The sequence below is a fragment of the Pongo pygmaeus genome, chromosome X (assembly GCF_028885625.2).
Source record: "Pongo pygmaeus isolate AG05252 chromosome X, NHGRI_mPonPyg2-v2.0_pri, whole genome shotgun sequence".
NCBI classification, from domain to species: Eukaryota; Metazoa; Chordata; class Mammalia; order Primates; family Hominidae; genus Pongo; species Pongo pygmaeus.
The window spans coordinates 46,081,429-46,105,993 of NC_072396.2; positions in this window are offsets into that span (position 1 = coordinate 46,081,429).

Consider the following 24,565-nt stretch of genomic DNA (forward strand, 5'->3'; position numbering starts at 1 on the left):
GGCCACTCCATGTCTTCTTATTGAAAAATTTAATTCATTTACATTAAAAGTAATTATTTGTAGGTAAGGATTTACTACTACCATTTTATAATTTGTTTTCTGGTTGTTTTGTGTATACTTTGTTTCTTTCTCTTTTGCTGTCTTGCTTTCTGATTTGATAATTTTCTGTAATGATATGCTTTGAATCCTTTCTATTTATGTTTTGTACATCTACTGTAGATGCTTGTTTTGTGGTTATCAAGAGGCTTACATGAAATATCTTATACTTATAACAGGTTATTCTAAGCTAATAACAACTTAACTTTGAGAGCACAAAATAGCTGTATACTTTTACTTCCCCCCAACACTTTAAGTTTTTGATGTCAAAAAGTACACAATTTTGTAATTGATATCCCAAGACAATTAATTTTTGCTATAGTTATTGTAATAGAGTTGTCTATTAATCATTATAGTAGAGATAAAATTGCTTTACAAACCACCAATCCAGAGTATTCTGAATGTGATTATGTATTAGTTATACTATTGAGTTTTGTACTTTTGTATGTTTTATGTTATTAATTAGAGGCCTTGACCTTTAGGTAAAGCTTAAAGAACTCTCTTTAGTAATTTCTGTAAGGCAGGCCTAGTGGGGATGAACTCCCTCAGCTTTTGTTCGTTTGGGAAGGTTTTCATTTCTTTCTCACTTCTGAAAGTCAGGTTTGTCAGGTAAAGTATTCTTTGTTGGCAATTATTTTCTATGAGCACTTTGAATATATCATTCTACTCCTTCCTGTCTCTATTAGTTTGTTCTTGCATTGCTATAAAGAATATCTGAGACTGGGTATTTATAAAGAAAATTTATAAAGAAAAGAGGTTTAATTGGCTGGCTCATAGTTCTGCAAGCTTTATAGGAAGCATGGTGCTCACTTATCATCAAGGGGATGGCTGAAGCCATTCATGAGGGATTCACCACCATGATCCAAATGCCTCCCACCAGGTACCACCTCCAAGACTGGGGATTACATTTCAACATGAGATTTGGGCAGAAACAAATATCCAACTATATTATTCTCCCCCTACTCCTCCCCAAATCTCATGTCCTTCTCACATTGCAAAATACAGTCATGCTTCCCAATCATCCCCCAAAATCTTAACTAATTCCACCATTAACTCAAAAGTTCCAGGTCCAAGTCCAAAGTCTCATCTGAGAAAAGGCAAGTCCCTTCCATCTAGAAGCCTCTAAAATAAAAAACAAGTTAGTTACTTCCAAGATACAATAGGGGTATACCCATTGGATAAACATTCCCACTCCAAAAGAGAGAAATTGGCCAAAAGAAAGGGGCAATGGGCCCCACACAGGCTCAAAACCCAGCAAGGCAGTCATTAAATCTTAAAGCTCTAAAATAATCTTCTTTGATTCCATGTTCCACATCCAGAGCACACTGGTGCAAAGAGTGGGTTCCCAAGGCCTTGAGAAGCTCTTCCTCTGTGGCTTTGCAGGGTTAAGGCCTCAGGACTGATCTCATAGATTGGCATTGAATATTTGTGGCTTTTCCAAGCTAAGGATGCAAGCTGCCATTTGTTCTACCATTCTGGGGTCTGGAGGATGATGGGTCTCTTCTCACAGCTCCACTAGGCAGTGCTCCAGTGGGGACTCTGTATGGAGCCTCCAACCCCACATTTCCCCTCTGCACTGTCCTAGTAGAGGTTCTCTGTGAGGCCTCCACCTCTGCAGCAGGCTTCTGCCTGGACACTGAGGCTTCTCCATACATCCTCTGAAATCTAGGGAGAGGCTGCTAAGAATCCACCACTCTCCACTCTTGTGCCCTGTGTGCCTGCAAGCTTAACACCATATGGAAGCCACCAAGGCTTATGGCTTGCATCTTCTGAAGCAGTAGCCTGAACTGTATCTGGGGCCCTTTCAGCCAAGGCTGGAGACAGAGCAGCTGGGATGTGGGGAGCAGTGTTCTGAGGCTGCACAGGGCAGCAGGGCCCTGGGCCTGGCCCACAAAGCCATTCTTCATTCCTAGGCCTTGGCCTGTGATGGGAGGAGCTGCCACAAAAGTCTCTGAAATGCCTTCAAGGTGTTTTCCCAATTGTCGTGGCTATTAGCACATGGCTCCCTTTTCATTATGCAAATATCTCTAATAAATGATTGCCCCACAGCCCACTTGAATTCCTCTCCTGAAAAAGTTTCTTCTTTCTCTGCCACATCACCTGCAATTTTTTCAAGCTTTTATGCTCTGCTTTCTTTCTAAATATAAGTTCCCACTTTAAATCATTTCTTTGCTCCTGCATCTGAGCATAGGTTGTTAGAAGCAGCCAGGCCAAATCTTCAATGCTTTGCTCCTTAGAAATTTCTTCTGCCAATACCATAGGTCATGACTCTCAAGTTCAAACATCCACAGATTCCCTAGAAAATGAACAGAATGCATCCAGTCTCTTTGCTAAGGCATAACATGCATGACCTTTGCTCCAGTTCCCAATAAGTTCCTCATTTCCCTCTGAGACCTCAGCAGCCTGGACTTCACTGTCCATATCACTATTGGCATTTTGGTCACAACCATTTAGTCTCTAAGAAGTTCCAATCACTCGTTTATCTTCCTGTCTTCTTCTGAGTCCTCCAAACTCTTCCAGCCTCTGTCTGCTACCCAGTTGCAAAGCTGCTCCCACATTTTAAGGTATCTTTATAGCAATCCTCTACTCTTTACCAATTTTCTGCATTAGTCTATTCTTGCATTGCTATAAAGAAGTACCTGAGCCTACGTAATTTATAAAGAAAATATGTTTAATTGGCTTATAGTTCTGCAAGCTTTATAGGATGCATGCGACCACATCTGCTTGGCTTCTGGAGAAGACTCAGGAAGCTTACAGTCATGGCAGAAGGCAAAGGGGGAGCAGGCTTGTCATATGGTGAAAGCAGGGGTGAGAGAGAGAGTCAGGGGGAGGTGCCACACACTTTTAAACAATCAGATCTCATGTGAACTCACAAAGAGTTCACTTATCACCAAAGGGATGACTGAAGCCACTCATGAGGGATCTGCCCCCATGATCCGAACAACTCCCAGCAGGCCCCACCTCCAAGATTGGAGATTACATTTCAACATGAGATTTGGGCAGGTACAAATATCCAACCATATCACTGTCCTGCAGTGTTTCTGCTGAGAAATATGCTGATAGTCATATTGGAACTCCCTTGTAGATAATGTATTTCTTATTTCTTGATGCTTTCAGAATTTTTTCTTTGTCTTTAATTTTTGATAGTTTCATTATTTTGTGCATTGGTGTACTCTGGGTTGAATATTGTTGGTGACCTCTCTGCTACCTGTACCTGGATGTTGGCATCTTTCCTAAGATTTGGGAGGTTTTCAGCCATTATTTTTTTAAATATGCTTCTGGTCCCTTTGTTCTCTCTTTTCCTTCTGGAATTACTGTTATGTGGTAATTAGGTCTCTTGATAGTGTCCCAGAGTTCTCATAGGCTTTCTTCATTCTTTTCGGTTTGCTTCTTATTTTTGCTTCGTTGGTTGGACAATTTCAGATGTTTGAAGTAGGGCAATGTGATGCCTCTGGCTTTGTTCTTTTTGCTTGGGATTGCTTTGGCCATTTGGATTATTTTTTGGTTCCAAATAAATTTTATGATAGATTTTTCTAAATCTGTGAAAAATGATATTGGTATTTTGATAGGAGTAGCATTGAACCTGTAAATTGCTTTGGGCAATATGGCCATTTCAACTATGTATTTTCTTCCAGTCCATGAGCATAGAATATTTTTCCATTTATTTGTATCATATCTAATTTTTTCAGTAGTGTTTTGTAGTTCTCCTTGTAGAGATCTTTCACCTCCTTGGTTAGATAAATTCTTATGTATTTCATTTTTTTTTGTTGCTATTATAAATGAGATTGTGTTCTTGATTTGGTTCTTAGCTAGACATTATTAGTGTGTAAAAATGCTACTGATTTTTGTACATTGATTTTGTATCCTGAAACTTTACTGAATTTATCAGTTCTAGGATCCTTTTTCAGAGTTATTAGGGTTTTCTATGTATAGAATCATCTTCAAGCTCTCTTATACTTTCTTCTGCTTGATTGAGCCTACTGTTAAAGCTTTTTATTGCATTTCCGTTTCAGTCATTGTATTTTTTATCTCTAGGAGTTTTACTTTTTATTATTTCTATTTCTTTGTTACTCTTTTCATTTTGTTTGTGCACTGTTTTCCAAACTTCATGTAATTTTTTACTTCATACATTCTTGTAGCTCACTAAACTTCCTTAAGATGATTATTCTGAATTCTTTGTCATTTTATAGACTTCCATTTTTAAAGGTTCACTGTTGAAACTTTGTTAGTTTCTTTTAGAGGTGTCATGATTTCGTGATTCTTTGTAAACCTTGTGTCCTTGCATTTGTGTCTGTGCATTTGGAAAGACAGCCACCTCTTCTGACTTTTACAGGTGTTCTTTGTCAGGGATAAACCTTCACTATTTAGCCTGGTCTATGATTCTTTGTGGGCCAACTCATAATGACCCTGGGCAGGAAGAACTTGCTTTTGGATTCTCTAGATAGCTGGGCTACTGCCTTAGCTCTGATTTGGGATGGGGCTGCTGATTCAGCTCCACTGTCAGGTAAGACCACTGGCTGAGCTCTTTAATAAGGCAGAGGTGCTGGCAGGTTACTGCAATTGCCTTTTATTGGGCTTGACCACAATGTGTATTCCATGGCCAGGTAGCACCACTGTTTGAAGTTTGTATTTGGACAGGGCTGTAGGCTGAGCCCTCAGGTTAGGCAGAATCACTGCTTGGGATGGATGGGACCAGCTGCTATGCTAAGTAGAAATGCACTGTTGAGGTTTGCCTCCCTGCCTAGATGGGGCCTTGTGGTGGGCTTTGAGGATGGGCCAGGCACTGTTTAAACTCCTAGGTGTGGCAGAAGTAGCCTCTGCACTTTGCCAAAATGCACTGTGGTGGGCATCTCTCTCCCTGGGCAGTGCCTAGGCAGGCTGAGTTTGAGGCTGAGTTGAGTGCTGTTTAAACTCTTGGTTGTTGCAGAACTAGCCACTGCTCTTTGCCAACATTCACTGTGCCAGTCCATCACACCTTTCCAGGACAAGGTCTTCAAGTGGGCTTTGAAGCCATGCCAAACACTGTTTAAACTCCTATGTGTGGCAGAACTAGCCCCTGCTTTTTGCCAAATTGTGCTGTCCCTTGATGGGGCCCTGGGGTAGGGTCTAAGGCTGGGCCTGGAGGCTGGCTGTTTGGAGATTCAAGCCAGGCAGAACTTCCCACCAATTCTGGTAACAGCCAGCTCAGCTTTGAAGATGAGCTATGCTGTTGACTGCTGTCTCTGATCATGTGCCATTACTGGCAATTACAAAGAACTAACACAAATATCTGTATACTGGTCACTGTGTTCTTGCTTTGTTTCTACCTGACCCTAGGTAGTCTAGTCATGCCAATACCTCTTGTGTTCCCTATGAGGTGAGAGTAAAGTGGGCTTCCTGGGAAGCATCTCAAAATGCTAGGGAAGCTGGATGTCCACCTCTGGTTCTCTTTCCCCACTGTAGAAGCTGTGACTCCTGAGGAATTCTCTCTGTGTGACACTGTGGAAGGAAGAGGGGTGACACAACCAGTGAGATCATTTCTTTTATCCTCTCTTGTGGTTTGTATTTGGTTCTGTGGTCCACACAGGTATATCAGGCTTATTTCCAAGTTTTGAGATTTTCACAAAGGTGTTCTTATTTGTGGATATTTGTCAGTTGAACTTTTGTGGAGGTTAGTGAAGCCTGAGATCTCCAATTCTGCCAGATTGCTGAGGTATGTTCTTTATTGTCTTCCACTGTTCCCCTCTGGAACTGAACTTCAGTTATCCACAACGGCAACTAACTTAAAAACACACTCTTGGCCGGGCGTGGTGGCTCACGCCTGTAATACTAGCACTTTGGGAGGCCGAGGCAGGTGGATCACGAGGTCAGGAGATCGAGACCATCCTGGTTAACACAGTAAAACCCCATCTCTACTAAAAAAATACGAAAAATTAGCTGGGCATGGTGGCGGGCACCTGTAGTCCCAGCTACTCTGAGGCTGAGGCAGGAGAATGGCATGAACCCAGGAGGTGGAGCTTGCAGTGAGCAAAAAACAAAAAACAAAAAACAAAAACAAAAACAAAGAACAAAAACACAAGCAAACAAAAAACACTCTTTGCATTCACTTTCATTCTCATTTCCTTACACCTTATCAGTGTTTCCTGGTATTGCCTCTCAGTAAAACAAACAATCAAACAAAACCATTTTAGAAAACCAAAACCTACACTCAAATACTTGGGCTGCTTATCGGAGAAACCCAAAATCAAGCCAGTGATTCTAATACATTTGGTCGCTAAGTTTGCCGAATGGGAGCTAGTGACATTTTCTTGACTTGCAACTATCATGCTGCAAAATGTTTTGTTCCATTTTTAATTTCTTTAACTGTTTTTTTGTTTTGTTTTGTTTTGTTTTTTTGAGACGGACTCTTGCTCTGTTGCCCAGGCTGGAGTGCAGTGGCAAGATCTTGGCTCATTGCAACCTCCACCTTTCAGGTTCAAGCAATTCTCCTGCCTCAGCCTCCCAAGTAGCTGGAACTACAGGCATGTGTCACCACGCCCAGCTAGTTTTTCTATTTTTAGTAGAGATGGGGTTTCACCATGTTAGCCAGGCTGGTCTAGAACTCCCGACCTCAAGTAATCCGCCTGCCTCAGCCTCCCAAAGTGTTGGATTATAGGCATAAGCCATTGTGCCAGGCAATTTCTTTAACTTTAAGAAAAAATATATTCAGACCCTACTAGTGGTAGAGATTACAAATCCAGAAAGAAAAATGTATACTGACATTAGGAGTCGAAAAAGAAAAACGCATGATCTAAATTTCCATCTGCCTTTTTTCTTTTAACTCGAATCTGGCTAAATTCACTGGTACGTTATTGCTAGTAAGTAAAATAGATTTTTTAATTGTTGCATTCCCTGTATGTGTCATTAAAAATGAGAAAGCTAAAAGTAGCCATAAGGAAAGGGAGAGGGATATTTTGTTTCAGTGTGATAGGTGGCTTCTAAGATGGCCCTCAAATACTCCTGTCTCTTAATATGTATGACCTTGAGTAACATGCTTCTAGACAATAGACTATCTCAACTTTGTGGAGATGTAATTTTGTCATTAGCTTATAAGAGATTGTAGCCTTTGTCTTGCTATCAGTCTTTCTCTTTTGCTAGCTTTGTGAGGCAAAGTGTCTTATTTAGGAGACACATGTGGCACAGAACTGAGGTGGACCTCTGGCTAATAGCCAGTAGTTAACTGATCCTCAGTCCAGTAATCCAAAAAGAACTGAATCCTGGCTGGGTGCAGTGGCTCGTGCCTGTAATCCCAGCATTTTAGGAGGCCGAGGCAGGAGGATCACTTGAGGCCAGGAGTTCAGGACCAGCCTGGGCAGCATAGCAAGACCTTGTATCTATAAACAATTTTAAAAATTAGCCAGGCATAGTGGTCCATGCCTGTAGTGCAAGTTACTCAGAAGCTGGGGTGGTAGGATCACTTGAACCCTGATGTTGAGGCTGCAATGAGCTGTGGTCAAGCTACTGCACTCTACCCTTGGCAACAGAGTGAGACCCTGTCTTTAAAAAAAAAAAGAAAAGAAAAAGAACAGAATCCTCTCTGCAATCATGTAGTGAGCTTATAAGTGGATCTTACACTGGTTGAGTTTTTAGATGAGACTCAGTTCTGGCTGACACCTTGCTTGAAGCCTTGGAGGACACCCTGAAGCAGAAGACACAGTTAAGCTGTGCTTGGATTCCTGGTCCACAGAAAATATGAGACAATAAATGTGTGCAATTAAGTATTTCCACTTTCCTATTCATTTTGTTTAGAGCAAATATTTGGGATTTAGAAGGAAAATTTAGACTTTAACAGGGTCACTGCCACCTTGAATACTGAATCAAATTGACCTTGATAGGGATGCATTATGCTTATATTTCAGATTCGAGCTCCCACTGTTGTTAAAAGAAAAGGAAAATACTTTCTCTTTGAAAGTCTACCCGACCAAAATTCTTTGTATAAAAATGGCTTCTCATAGATTAGTTTCTGAGTACATTTTCTACCAATGGTCTTAAGTCATCCGTAAGCATATGCAAATCTCTTAGCAACAGAAGATTATTCCAAATGAGAAAGCATTATGAGCCAACTCCCATGTAAGCATCTGAGCCAACAAAGATGGGGTTTTAAGCTTTATTTAAAAAAAATTTAAAATAAAATTATCCTGAGAGAATGGAGCAGTATGTATAAATCTATGAACTGTTTGAATAAGTTCAGTTGTTTCAAGGTTACTTCTTCTGTGTCTAGTATAAATATATTTCAAAAATACATACAGTAAAATGTGAAAAACAGTTTCCTTGGGATCAACATGTCTGCTGCCAGAGAAGTTACATTTCTTGTAAAACAATGCTACATAATGGATGTTGGTGGAGTGAGGCCAGCTGGTTTTAAATATCAAGCTGACAGTGGAATGTGGTATTTAGAAGATAGTCACAGCACAACACACAAGGAGGCATAGAGACCTACTGCTTGACAACTTAACAAAAATGCAGTGTGTTCTCCAAAGGATTGTTTTAACCTTATAAATACCTACTTTTTACAAAGTTTCACTTCAGGCTCAGTGTGTTTTGTCTGTTGTGGGTGAACTCCATGGGAGCATCTGAGATGTGAAATTCCTTTATAACCAGGTCCTTTTGACACTTAAATTTTTAGCTTAGAAGTTTCTGAGTTGGAGTACATGGAATGATCCACTGTGGTGTGGGAAGAAAATATTAGGAGTTTTCTTTAGCATACAAAAAATAAATGAAGCATAATCCACAGTTAATACACAGACTGACACTAGTGGCTTCACTCAGTCCATCTGCATAGAAGATCGTTGTGTGCTGTAAGGGTCACGGGTGTCTGTGTGAAGAGAGCACCAAACAGGCTTTGTGTGAGCAACAAGGCTGTTTATTTCACCTGGATGCAGGCGGGCTGAGTCCGAAAAGAGAGTCAACAAAGAAGATAGAGGTGGGGCAGTTTTATAGGATTTGGGTGGGTAGTGGAAAATTACAGTCAAAGAAGGGGGTTGTTCTCTTGTGGGCAGGGGCGGGGGTCACAAGGTGCTCAGTGGGGGAGCTTCTGAGCCAGGAGAAGGAATTTCACAAGGTTAATCGCTCAGTTAAGGTGGGGCAGAGACAAATCACAATGGCGGAATGTCATCAGTTAAGGTAGGAACTGGCCATTTTCACTTCTTTTGTGATTTTTCTCTTGCTTCAGGCCATCTGAATATATAAGTGCACGTCACAGGGGATATGATGGCTTAGCTTGGGCTCAGAGGCCTGATATTAAGCAAAAATAAAATTCTAAGCTCCCAAACTGACTGAACTAATCCCTCCTTTTAACCATTTAACCAGAAAAAACGAGTTCAGATCATGAGGGGAAGGAGGGGTCAGACAAGACTCATTATACTCTCCTCCTTTTGGAATTCAAGCGTAACTGACCAGCGTTAACATTAAAACAGAGATCTTAAAAGTGACAAAAGAAACTTTGTAGCAATAAGACACCAAATTCCAACCTGACTCTAGTATAGTATCACATGACAGATAGCAGGCCCTGAAAGAAATTGAAGTATTTTACCCCAAAATATATTTATTTGGCATATTTTTATTTTTGTTTTTCATATTTTTAAACTTAGTTTATTTTATTTGTTGGTAACTTTTTATTTGAGAAGTCAAATGATTAAGTTTTGACACATATCTCTAAAGGTTGACACAAATTTCTTAGATAAAGTTTGAAGCCTGAGTATGGGCAGTGTCATTATCCTAATGCATTGGAAGACGAATCCCTCCATCTTATATCAATACTCATTGCTTCTGAGATTTTTTTTTTTTTCATTGTACAAATGCAAAGAGTTTTAAAAGAACACATATATGGGCTTTTAAATACAAAGCAGTGAATTGTGTTATTCTCAAGGCTTTGTTCTTCTAAGGAAACCCAGGTTTCTGTTGACAGTTTCAGTTTTGTTTTCCTTCAAGTTTTATTTTAAGTTCCAGGGTATATGTGCAGGCTGCGCAGGTTTGTGACACAGGTAGACGTGTGCCATGGTGGTTTGCTGCACAGATGAGCCCATCATCTAGGTATTAAGCCCAGCATCAATTAGCTATTCTTCCTGATGCTCTCATTCCCCTCACCCCCATCCCCTGACAGGCCAGAATGTGTGTTGATCTCCCCCATGTGTCCATGTGTTCTCATCGTTCAGCTCCCACTTATAAGTGAGAACATGCCATGTTTGATTTTCTGTTCCTGCATTAGTTTGCTGAAGGTAATGGCTTCCAGTTCCACCCATGTCACTGCAAAGGACATGATCTAGTGTTTTGCTTATTTGTTTGTTTTATGGCTACATAGTATTCCATGGCTACTTATGTATCACATTTACTTTATCCGGTCTATCATTGTTGGGCATTTGGGTTGATTCCGTGTCATTAATATTGTGAATAGTGCTGCAATGAACATATGTGTGCATGTATCTTTATAATAGAATGATTTATATTCCTTTGGGTATATACCCAGTAATGGGATTGCTGAGTCAAATGCTATTTCTGCCTCTAAATCTTTGAGGAATCACCACACTGTCTTCTACAATGGTTGAACTAATTTATACTCCCAACAATAGTGTAAAAGTTTTCCTTTTTCTCCACAACCTCACCAGCCTCTGTTGTTTTCTGACTTTTTAATAATCGCCATGCTGACTGGCATGAGATGGTGTCTCATTGAGGTTTTGATTTGCATTTCTTTAATGGTCAGTGATGTTGAGCTTCTTTTCATATGATTGTTGGCCACATGTATGCCTTCTTTTGAGAAGTGTCTGTTCATGTCCTTTACCCACTTTTTAACGGGGTCATTTGTTTTTATTTATTTTATTTTTATTTTTGGTAACTTTTTATTTGAGAAGTCAAATGATGAAGTTTTGACACATATCTCTAAAGGTTGGCAAAAATTTCTTAGATAAAGGTTGAAGCCTGAATATGGGCAGTGTCATTATACTAACACATCCACCCATCTTGTATCAATACTTCATTGCTTCGTAGGTTCTTTTTTTTTTCACTGTTCAAATGGAAAAAGTTTTAAAAGAACACATACGTAGGCTTTTAAATACAAAGCAGTGAATTGTGTTCTCAAGACTTTGCTCTGAGGAAGCCCAGGTTTCTGTTGACAGTTTCTATTTTGTTTCCTTCAACGTTTATTTTAAGTTCCAGGGTACATGTACAGGATGTACAGCTTTCTTACTCAAGTATGTCTTCTTTTGAAAAGTGTCTGTTCATGTCCTTTGCCCACTTTTTAATGTAGTTGTTTGTTTTTTTCTTGTAAATTTGTTTACATTCCTTCTAGAGTCTGGATATTAGGTCTTTGTCAGATGGATTGAAAAACCACACACCTAAAATCTTCTGATCTTTGACAAACCTGACAAAAACAAGCAATGGGGAAAAAATTCCCCATTTATTAAATGGTGCTGGGAGAACTGGCTAGCCATATACAGAAGATTGAAACTGTACCCTTTCCTTAAACCTTACACAAAAATTAACTTAGGATGGATTAAAGACTTAAATGTAAAACCCAAAACTATAAAAACCCTAGGCAATACCATTCAGGACATAGGTACAGGCAAAGATTTCATGATAGAAACGCCAAAAGCAATTGCAACAAAACCAAAAATTGACAAATTGAATCTAATTAAACTAAAGAACTTCTGCACAACAAAAGAAACTATCATAAGAGTGAACAGACAACCAACAGAATGGGAGGAAATTTTTTCAGAGACCTGTGCAAGACTGAAAATGGGAGAATCCCCCTGGCTCACCCAAAATGTCCCCACTGTGGTTCTGTACTGAGGCAGAGAGTCATCTGGACATCTTGCAGAGGCAATTCTCAAATCCAAGGGGACCTCTACAAGCCTTGGACCCTGGAACAAACTGGCACCAGCACCATAGCCCTTGTAGAGGCTGCAGTTGCAGTGCCTAGGAGCAGTAAGATTGCTCCACCACCCCTCACCAGATAAGGCTCAGCATCAGCTTCCAGCCCAGTGGTCCTGCTTCTCCCAGAAATTGGCCAACAGCTGTGGCTTCCTGTTGTCCTGGGAGGAACATGAAGGGGAGGGTGGGTTTCTCTCTGCCACTGGTAGCCAGGCAGGCAATGCCTGCTGGAGCTTACAGCCCAGTGGTCTTGCTTCTGTCTGAACTTAGCCAGTAGACAAAGCCTCCTGTTGTCCCAAGAAGCACCTGGATGGCAGGGAGGGTGACTCCACCCACCCCGTCACTGGTAGCCAGGCAGGCAATGCCTGCCAGATCTTCCAGCTCACTGATTCCACTTTTGCGTGAACTCAGACAGTGGGCACAACCTCCTCTTGTCCTGGGAAGCACCCAGATGGCAGGACAGGTGACCACACCCATTTTCACCATTGGTAGCCAGGCAGGTAACACCTGATAGAGCTTCTGGCCCGGTGATTCTGGTTCTGTCTAAACTCAGCCAGTGTTTAGACAGTGGGGTGCAACAGCCTTTGTCCCAGGAAGCACTTAGACAGCAGGGCAGGCAACCTCAAGCACCCCTGCCACTGATAGCCAGGTGGGCAATGCCTGCTAGAGCTTTCAGCTCAGCAGTCCCACTTCTGTCCAAACTCAGATAGTGGGTGCAACCTCCTATTGTCTCAGGAAACACCCAGAGAGCAGAGTAGGTGATTCCACCCACTCCCACCTCTCATAGCCAGATGGGCCATCCCACTAGAACATCTGGGCCAGCAATCCTGCTTTTGCCTGAACTCTGTCAACAGGTACAACCTCATGTTCCCCAGGGAAGCACTTGGATAGCAGATTAGGTGACCAGCCCCACCCAACAGCTCCTGGCCAAGCAGAACTTGCTGGCTTGGGCAGTGCCTATGCAGGGAGGAGCCTTCACTCCCAGATCACTGAAGAAGATGAGACACCTGGGTTCACAGGCCAGTGGAGGAGTGGGGCGTGCCTCCCTCCACAGGGCCAAATATTAACAGCAGAATTGACCAAGCTGAGCAAAACATCTCAGACCTTGAAGACCAGTTCTCCAAAATAACTCAGTCAGACAAAAATAAGGAATAAACAATAAAGAAGAAGGAATAAAACTTTCAAGAAATATGGGATTATGTATAGAGACCAAATCTATGACCCATTGGTGTTACTGACAAAAAGTGAGAGAAAGCAAGCAACTTGGAAAACATATTTCAGCATATTGTTCACAAAAACTTCCCCAACTTTCCTAGAGAGGCCATCATTCAAATCCAGGAAATGCAGAGAACCCCTGTGGCATATTATACAAGATGACCATCCCCAAGACACATATTCATCAAATTCTCCAAGATTGAAATGAAAGAAAAATGTTAAATGCAGCTAGAGGGAAGGGGCAGGTCACCTACAAAGAGAACCCCATTAGGCTAACAGTGGAACTTTCAGCAAAAACCCTACAAGGCAAAAGAGACTGGGGTTCTATATTCAGCATTCATTAAAAAAAAAGAAATTCCAACCTTTTCAGACAAGTAAATGCTAAGGGAATTTGTTACCACCAGACTTGCCTTAGAAGAGGTCTTTGAGGGAGTGCTAAATATGGAAAGGAAAAACCATTATTGGTCACCACAAAAACACACTTAAATAATAGACCATTGACACTATAAAGCAATCACACAATCAAGTCTGCATAATAACCAGCTAACAACATGGCGAGAGAATCAAACTGACCCATATCAATATTAACCTTGAGTATAAATGGCCATATGGTACAATTAAAAGGCACAGATTGGCATAGCGGATAAAGAAGAAAGATCCAACTGTATGCAGTCTTTAAGAGACCCATGTCACATGCAGTGATACCCACAGGCTCAAAGTAAAGGGATGGAGAAAAATCTACTAAGCAAATGGAAAACAGAAAAAAGCAGGAGTTGCTATTCTAATTTTAGGCAAAACAGACTTTAAACCAACAACAATCAAAAAAGACAAGGGCATTACATAATGGTAAAGAGTTCAATTCAACAAGAAGACTTAATTATTCTAAATATATACGTACCCAACACAGGAGCACGCAGACTCATAAAGCAAGTTCTTGGAGACCTATGAAGAGACGTAGATAATCACATAATAACAGTGGGAGAGTTTAACATCACATTGACATTATTAGACAGACCACTGAGGCAGAAAATCAACAAAGATATTAGGGACCTGAACTTGACAGTTGACCAAGTGGGCCTAACAGAACTCTCCACCCAAAATCAACAGAATATGCGTTCATGTCATCTGCACATGGCACATATTCTAAAATTGACCACATAATCAGCCAAAAAAATCCTAAGAACATTAAAAAAAATCATACCAACCTCACCCTAGGATCACAGTGCAATAAAATAGAAATCATTACTAATAACATCACTTAAAGCCATATAATTACATGGAAATTAAAGAACATGCTCCTGAATGACTTTTGGGTAAACAATAAAATTAAGCAAGAAATCAAGAAATTCTTTGAAAGTAGTAAGAACAAAGATATAACATACCAGAATCTCTGGGAGACAGCTAAAGCAGTGCTAAGAGGGAAATTTATAGTGCTAAACACCCACATCAAAAAGTTAGAAAGATCTCAAATTAACAACCTAACATCAAACCTAGAGGAACTAGAGAAACAAGAACAAATCAACCCCAAAGCTAGCAGAAGACAAGAAATAACAAAAATCCAAGCTGAAGTGAAGGAAATGGAGACACAAAAGAACCATACAAAAGATCAAGGAATCCAGCACTTGGTTCCTTGGAAGAATAATACTATTTGTAGACCACTAGAGACTACTATGGACACCTCTATACGCAAAAACTAGAAAACCTAGAATAAATGAATAAATTCCTTGAAACATTCCACCTCCCAAGATGGAACCAGGAAGGAACTGAATTGCTGAACAGACCAGTAATGAGTTCCAAAGTTGAATTAGTAATAAAAAGTCTATCAACCCCCCCCCAAAAAAAGGCCCAGGACCAGATGAATTCACAGCCAAATTTTACCGGTTGTATAAAGAATTGCTGGTGGCCGGGTGTGGTGGCTCATGCCTGTAATCCCAGCACTTTGGGAGGCCGAGGCATGTGGATCACAAGGTCAAGAGATCAAGACCATCCTGGCCAACATAGTGAAACCCTGTCTCTACTAAAAATTAAAAAAAAAAAAATTAGCTGGACATGATGGCGTGCGCCTGTAGTCCCAGCTATTTGGGAGGCTGAGGCAGGAGAATCACTTGAACCTGGGAGGCGGAGGTTGCAGTGAGCTAAGATCCCTATCAGTATTATGCCTATTACCTAGGTGATGAAATAATTTGTACACCAAGCCTCCATGACACAAAATTTACCTCTATAACAAACCTGCACGTGTACCCCAAACCTAAAATAAATGTTTAAAAAAAGATTATTGGAAATTTCCATTTGCAATTTTGAATTTATTTGTTCCTCCCTTCAGTTCTGTCAGATTTTGCATCATGTATCTTGAAAATCTGTTGTTTGATGTTTACACATTTGGAAGTCTTATGTCTTCTTAGTGAATTGATCCTTTTATCATTATGTAATGTCAGTTTTTATCCTTTGTAATTTTTCTTGTTCCTAAGTCTACTTTGATATGAATATAGAATTTTTGTGCCATGAATAGATAAAAAGAAATTTTCAAAAATATTATTCTATATTACATAATCTTAAATTTGTGTTTTGTGTATGTTATACCGTGTATGTAATACTTAAGTACAATAGTGGTTGTATAATATATGTAAAATATAACATATATGGATAATAGTGCTTGCAGGTATATTATTTAAAAGTTTGGAGGCCATTTTTCTAAACTTTCATTCCTCAAACTGTACTATAACTTACACTGTTTTCACAGAATGTAAATAGATATTATTAATAAGTTAATAGTGAAGGGTTTAATCACCTTGAAAGGATGCAAAATACTAGATTAAGCAAAACTGAACATTTTTTTGCTGCATGACTTTTTGGAGCCTTTGATATGCTAGTATATGTGGTGACCCTCCAAGAGGGGCTACAATATACAATGTTGTCCAAGCTTCAGTTCTTGGAAGAGCTTTGTTAGCTTTATTTTGTGATCACCCTGTGTGCCTCATGGTGGTCAGACTTGTGGGAAAAATGCCACATTTGGCTCCTTTTGTGTTTGTAACATCTCGTAAGTATCAAGTCACCAGTATGTCTTTCTTTATCATAAATAAAGAGCAGCTTTATTTTACGTTTGTGAAATAAGTGAAATTGCATTAGGCAGCTAATCAAATTCTGACCAGATTGGAGTATGAATTCATTTTTCCTAAATTAATCTAAAATAAATCTAAAACAATACCAAAACAGCACTTTATTTGAATGTCTAACCAAATAATGAGATAACTATGTATGTCTAGCTTGTGAATGACATTTTCATAAAAAAAATTCTGAATATTTTGATATCACATGTGAATATCACCTGGGTTGAATTTTATTCACTATTAATTGGTTCCTCTAAGTCTTGTTTATTCTACTAAGAGATGTCTTGAAGTAGCATTCCCCTTTTGCTCACCTTTTTCACTGCCCCATTTCAAATTCCCATCCTCTGTTACCTGCTTTTGTATGATAGCCTCATAACTGCTTTTTAGGCTACCTTTCTATTCCTCACTAGAGAAACTTGGTCACTAGAGTTATTTGAAAATGACAGAAATGATTCATATTAGTTTCTTGTTTAAAAATTTCTACTGCACAGCATACTGTCCAAATTCTAGGATAATATTCAAACACATACGACCCTTAAACATCTATCTCTAATCAGATGCTCTTGTGCTGCAGAGGCTGAAAAATTAAAATGTACATTCCACATACTCCCTTGCAGCCAACATTCTGAATGTATATAAGGTTAAATTAACCAGATGCACTTGTGTGAGATATGGAAGGCAGAGTTTTTCTGAGGCAGAATTAACAAGGGTGTCAATGTCAAGTAACTAGCTTCATCAGTGTGGAGAGGCAAGATGTGGGGTATTGGCCGGGCGCGGTGGCTCACGCCTGTAATCCCAGCACTTTGGGAGGCCGAGGCGGGTGGATCACGAGGTCAGGAGATCGAGACCATCCTGGCTAACACGGTGAAACCCCGTCTCTACTAAAAATACAAAAAAAATTAGCCGAGTGTGGTGGCGGGCGCCTGTAGTCCCAGCTACCCAGGAGGCTGAGGCAGGAGAATGGCGTGAATCTGGGAGGTGGAACTTGGAGTGAGCCGAGATCACGCCACTGCACTCCAGCCTGGGTGACAGAGCGAGACTCCGTCTCAAAAAAAAAAAAAAGAAAAAAAAAAGATGTGGGATATTATTTTTTCTGGTGTAGATTATAGCAGTTATGGTGTGATTATGCAGGGGCACCAGTATTGATTGCATACTCATCATGGTAGCTTTTAAATTAGGGCAGTGGCTATATGCTTCTGGATTTAGAAGCTTCTTGATGTAGAGGAAATAGCAGCTTCTTTGGTAGCCCAGTTTTGCAATCCAGCTTTGAAATTTACTCCAGGAAGCTCAGCTTAGAAATGGCTTCCTCAGCTTTTCCACTGATTTTTAATGATTAAAAAACTGTAAGTGCTTAATTGTTTCTGATTCTAAAGTTTGAGGCAGACAAATGTAAGGGATGAAACAATTGGAGAGACAGTCAGGTCATAAAGGACTTCATATGGCTTGTCATACAAAATTTGGAATTTCTCTTATAAGTAATGGTGATCCATTGCTTATAAGAGAATCCATTTTAAGTGACATTTTAAGATTTAAATTTTAGCTAGACCAATACTACTCAAAGCATGATCCACACATCAGTGCTGGACCAAAAGCTGTTTGCAATAGATCTACAATAAATATAGAAATTGAGATTAAGTATCTAAAAATTTTTATAGCAATTTGACATTGCTGCTACTTCCAAGTGAGTAACCAGTTGAATTGGACAAAGTGTTAGTTTGTTATTTATTGGAAACTTTATAAAAAGAATAACATGATACTGCTCCTTCACTGCAGGTGGTTTGAGAAGCACCCAGCTAGATTATTCCGGAGGTTATGTGAAAGTTAAAGTGAAGGTATACACATGTTCTTACTTATAAGTGGAAGCTAAGCTATGGGTGTGCAGAGGCAAACAGGGTGGTATAATAGACACTGGAGACTCAGAAGGGGGAAAGTTGGAAAGGTTGAGGGATGAAAAATCACTTATTTGGTACAGTGTGGAAGGCTAGAAGGGTTGAGGGGTGAAAAATCACTTATTTGGTACAGTGTGTACTGTTGGGATGATGAGTACACTAAAAGCCCAGACTTTACCACTATACAATTCATTCATGTAACCAAAAACCACCAGTACCCCTAAAGCTAGTTAAATAAAAAATTAACAGAAAATAAAATGAAGGTATAAAGAAATAGGGAAATGTCTAGCTAGGACAACATAGTGATTTCATATTTGATATACCCCTCTGGCCTGAACACATAGCAGAGAGTGATAAAATGTAAAAATAGAAAGCAAAAATGATACAGTCAGCTCTGAAAATAAGAAAATGGAATAGAAACATGAAGCAGTGAGTGAAGTTGAAGTCCTGAGGTGCTGAGCTCCAGGTTGAGAAACAGAAACAGCCATTCAGGATTTTAGTGTCTGTGAGTGATAAATTACTTCTGATGTTATGTTGGTACTAAATTCAGTGTTGTTCACAAACCTATTTCTTTTGATCTTGATCTTGAAAGATAGTTTAGCTGGATACAGCTATTTTCTTTCAGCTCGCCATTACCTTCTGGGTTAACCTCTTTTGGATAATGAATGTGATATCAGTATATCTTTAATCTGTCTGTTTTTTCCCAGATGGCTTTTAAGATATTCTCTTGGTCTTTGGTGTACCACAGTTTCATTATAGTGTGTCTGGCTGTATTTTCTGGATTTCTTTTTATTTATCCAGCTTGGGATTTTGTATGGTTCTTAATGTCATTATCTTTTAGAACACTGTCTCTCTTTCATGCACTGTATTCCCTTCTTTTGGAAATTATATTAGAGAGATGGTGAACATTCTTATTCTATTCTATATGTCTTATCACTCCGCATTTACATATTTTATTTGTTTTTTGTTTTTACTCTACTTTATTTTTTCATACCACTCTTCCAAATCAGCAGCACTCTCTTCTGCTATGTATAGTGTGTTGTTTACCATATCCATTGATTTTTAACTTCAAAAACCGTATTCTTTTACTTCTGAAAGTTTTATTTCACTGGTTTTCAAATCTTTCTATGTTTTTTCTTGATAATAGTATATCCCTTTTCGTGATTTTCAATTTTATTTGAGAAAGGGTCTCACCCTGTGGCCCAGGCTGGAGTGCAGTGGTGTGATGACAGCTCACTGCAGTTTCAAACTCCGAGGATCAAGTGATACTCCTGCCTCAGCCTCCTGAGTAGTTGGGAATACAGTCACACACCACCATGCCTGGCTAACGTTTTTTTTTTTTTTTTAATTTTGTGGATGCATAGTATGTATATATATTTATAGTATACATGAGATGCTTTGATACTGGCATGTAATGTGAAATAAACACATCATGGCAAATGGGGTATCCATCTTCTAAAGCATTTATCCTTTGAGTTACAAGAATACAATTACATTCTTTAAGTTATTTTAAAATGTACCATTAAGTTATTATTGACTGTAGTCACCCTGTTGTGCTATCAAATAGTAGGTCTTCTTTATTTTTTCTGCTTTTTTTTTTTTTTGTACCCATTAACCATCTCCACCTCACCCAACAACACCCCCACTACCCTTCCCAGCCTCTGGTAACCATCTTTCTACTCTCTATGACTATGAGTTCAATTGTTTTGATTTATAGACCCCACAAATAAGTGAGAATATACAATGTTTATCTTTCTGTGCCTGGCTTATTTCACTTCACACAATGATCTCCAGTTCCATCCATGTTGTTGCAAATGACTGGATCTCATCCTATTTTATGGCTGAATAGTACTCCATTGTGTATATGTACCACATTTTCTTTATCCATTCATCTGTTAATGTATGCTTATGTTGCTTCCAAATCTTGGTTATTGTGAACAATGCTGCAACAAACGTGGGAGTGCAGGTATCTCTTCGATATACTGATTTCCTTTCTTTGGGGTCTATACTCAGCAGTGGAATTGCTGGATCCTAAATTTTTTTAGGAATTTTATACTCACCAGTGGACTTGCTGGTAGCTAAATTTTAAGGTTTTTGAGGAACCTCCAAACTGTTCTCCATAGTGGTTGTAATAATTTACATCTCATCAACAGTACACAAGTATTCTCTTTTCTCCCCATCCTTGCCAGCATTTGTTATTGCCTGTCTTTTGGATATAAGCCATTTTAATTGGGGTAAGATGATATTTCATGTAGTTTTGATAGGCATTTCTCTGATGATCAGTGATGTTGAACACTATTTTGTATGCCTGTTTGCCAATTGTATGTTTTCTTCTGAGAAGTGTCTATTCAAATCTCTTGCCCATTTTTCAATTGGATTATTAGATTTTTTTCCTACAGAGTTGTTTGAGCTCCTTATATGCCCTGGTTATTAATCTCTTGTCAGGTGAGTAGTTGGCAAATATTTTCTCCCATTCTGTGGGTTGTTTCTTCACTTTGTCGATCGTATCCTTTTTTGTGTAGAAGCTTTTTAACTTGATATGATCCAATTTGTCCATTTTTCGTTGGTTTCCTGTGCTTGTGGGGTATTGCTCAAGAAATGTTTGCCCAGACCAATGTCCTGAAGATTTACCCCAATGTTTTCCTGTAGTACTTTCATATTTGGAGGTCTTAGATTTAAGCATTTAATTCATTTTGATGTGATTTTTGTATATGGCAAGAGATACAGGTCTAGTTTCTTTCTTCTGCATATGGATATCCAGTTCCTAGCACCATTTATTCAATGATACTGTTTTTTCCCCAGTGTATGTTCTTGGCATCTTTCTTGATAATGAATTCACTGTAGGTGTCTGGGTTTGTTTCAGGGTTCTCTATTCTATTTCATTGGTATATGTTTCTGTTTTTATGCCAGTACCATGCTGTTTTGGTTACTATAGCTCTGTAGTGTAATTTGAAGCCAGGTAATGTTTTGTTCTTTTTGCTTAAGATAGCTTTAGATATTCTGGGACTTTTGTGGTTCCACATAAATTTTATGATTTTTTTTTTCTATTTCTATGAATTATCTATTGTAAATAGAAATCCTTTTTAAATTTCATTTTCGTATTGTTCACTGTTCAAATATAAGATCATGTCATCTGTAAACAAGGATAATTTAACTTCATCTTTTCCAATTTGGATGGCCTTTATGTCTTTTCTTTTCTGATTGCTCTAGCTAGGACTTCCAGTACTATGTTAAATAACAGTGGTGACAGTGGTCATCCTTGTCATGTTCCAGATTTTAGAGGAAAGGCTTTCAGTTTTTCCCCATTCAGTATGATGCTGGCTGTTGGTCTGTCATATTTGGCTTTTATTATGTTGATGTATGTTCCTTCTATCCCCAGTCTCTTGAGTGTTTTTATCATGACAGGATGTTGAATTTTGTCAAATGCTTTTTCAGCATCACTTGAAATGATCATGTGACTTTGATCCTTCATTGTGTTGATATGAGTATCACATTGATGGATTTGTGTATTTTGATCCATCCTCACATCCTTGGGATAAATCTCACTTGGTCATGATGAATGATCTTTTAAATGAGTTGTTGAAATTGGCTTGCTAGTATTTTGCTGAGGATAATTGCATCAATATTCATCAATGATATTGGCCTGTCATTTTCTTTTCTTGATGTATCTTTGTCTGATTTTGGTATAAGGGTAACTGTTCTCATAGAATCAGTTTGGATGTATTCCCTTTTCCTTTATTTTTTGGAATAGTTTGAATAAGATTGGTATTAGTCCTTTAAATACTTCATAGAATTCAGCACTAAAGCCAGTGGGTCCTGGGATTTTCTTTACTGGGAGACTTTATTCTGGCTTTGATCTTGTTACTTGTTATTGGTATGTTCAGGTTTAGGATTTCTTCATGGTTCAATCTTGGTAGTTTGTATGCCTCTAGGCATTTTTCCATTTCTTCCAGATTTTCCAATTTATTGGCATATCATTGCTCACTGTGGCCACTAAAGATCCTTTGAATTTCTGCAGTATCAGTAATAATGTCTCCTTTTGAATTTCTGATTTTATTTATTTGGATCTTTTCTCTTTTTTTCTTAATTAGTCCGGCAAAAGTTTTGGCAATTATGTTTAACTTTTAAAAAATCAACTTCTTTTTCATTGATCCTTTAGATTCTTTTTTCATTTCAATTTCATTTATTTATGCTCTGATTATTACTATTTCTTTTCCTCTACTGATTTTTAAGATTGGTTTGCTCTTGCTTTTCTATTTTTTTAAGATGCATCGTTAGATTGTTCATTTGAAGTTTTTCCCCCCTTTGATGTAGGCACTTATAGCTATAAACTTCCTTCTTAGTATTGCTTTTGCTGTGTCCCATAGGTTTTGGTATGTTGTGTTTCCATTATCATTTGTTTCAAGAAATTTTTCAATTCCCTTTTTAATTTCTTCATTGACCCATCGGTCATTCAGGAGCATATTGTTTAATTTCCATGTATTTGTATAGTTCCCAAAATTCTTCTTGTTATTGATTTCTAGTTCTATTCCATTGTGGTCAGAGAAGATGCTTGATAACATTTCAATTTTTTGGAGTGTTTTAATACTTGTTTTGTGAGCTAACACATGATCTATTGTTGAGAATGTTCCATGTGTGGAGGAAAAGAATGTGTATTCTATAGCTGTTGAATGAAATGTTCTGTAAATACCTATTAGACCCATTTGATCTCTAGTGCAGATTAAGTCTGATGTTGCTTTGTTAATTTTGTGTCTGAAAGAGCTGTCCAATGCTGTAAGTGTGGTGTTGAAGTCTCCAGCTATTATTGTATTTGGATCTGTTTCTCTCTTTAGCTCTAATAATATTTCCTTTATGTATCTGGGTGCTCCAGGGTTGCATGCATATATATTTACAGTTGTTATATCCTCTAGCTGAATTGACCCCTTTATCATCATGCAGTGACCTTCTTTGTCTCTTTTTATAGTTTTTGTCTTGATATCTATTTGTCTGATGTAAGTGTAGTGACTCCTGCTCTTTTTGGTTTCCACTGGCATGGAGTATCCTTTTCCATCCCTTTATTTTCAGTTTCTGTGTGTCTTTATAGGTTAAGTGTGTTTCTTGTAGGCAACAGATCAATGGAACTTGCTTTTTCATCCATTCAGCCACTCTATGTCTTTTGATTGGAGAGTTTAGTCCATTTACTTTCAATGTTATTATTGATAAGTAAGGACTTACTCCTGCTATTTTGTTATTTGTTTTATGGTTATTTTGTGGTGATTCTTCCTACATTCTATCCTTCCTGTCTTCCTCTGAAGGTGGTTTTTCTCTGGTGATATGATTTAGTTTCTTGCTTTTTATTTTTGTGTTTCCATTGTATGATTTTCACTTGAGGTTTCCATGAGGCTTGCAAATAGTATCTTATAACCCCTTATTTTAACCTCATAAAAACTTAACACTATTTGCATAAACAAACAAGCAAAAAGAAAATGAACAAAACAGGGGGAGAAGCCAAGATGGCCGAATAGTAACAGCTCCGGTCTACAGCTCCCAGTGTGAGCGACGCAGAAGATGGGTGATTTCTGCATTTCCATCTGAGGTACCAGGTTCATCTCACTAGGGAGTGCCAGACAGTGGGTGCAGGTCAGTGGGTGCGTGCACCGTGCGCGAGCCAAAGAAGGGCGAGGCATTGCCTCACTCGGGAAGCGCAAGGGGTCAGGGAGTTCCCTTTCCTGGTCAAAGAAAGGGGTGACAGACGGCACCTGGAAAATCGGGTCACTCCCACCCGAATACGGCGCTTTTCTGACAGGCTTAAAAAACGGTGCACCAGGAGATTATATCCCACACCTGGCTCAGAGGGTCCTATGCCCACGGAGTCTCGCTGATTGCTAGCACAGCAGTCTGAGATCAAACTGCAAGGCAGCAGCAAGGCTGGGGGAGGGGTGCCCGCCATTGCCCCGGCTTGCTTAGGTAAACACAGCAGCCAGGAAACTCGAACTGGGTGGAGCCCACCAGAGCTCAAGGAGGCGTTCCTGCCTCTGTAGGCTCCACCTCTGGGGGCAGGGCACAGACAAACAAAAAGACAACAGTAAACTCTGCAGACTTCAATGTCCCTGTCTGACAGCTTTGAAGAGAGCAGTGGTTCTCCCAGCACGCAGCTGGAGATCTGAGAACGGGCAGACTGCCTCCTCAAGTGGGTCCCTGACCCCTGACCACCGAGCAGCCTAACTGGGAGGCACCCCCCAGCAAGGGCAGACTGACACTTCACACGGCCGGGTACTCCAACAGACCTGCAGCTGACGGTCCTGTCTGTTAGAAGGAAAACTAACAAACAGAAAGGACATCCACACCAAAAACCCATCTGTATGTCACTATCATCAAAGACCAAAAGTAGATAAA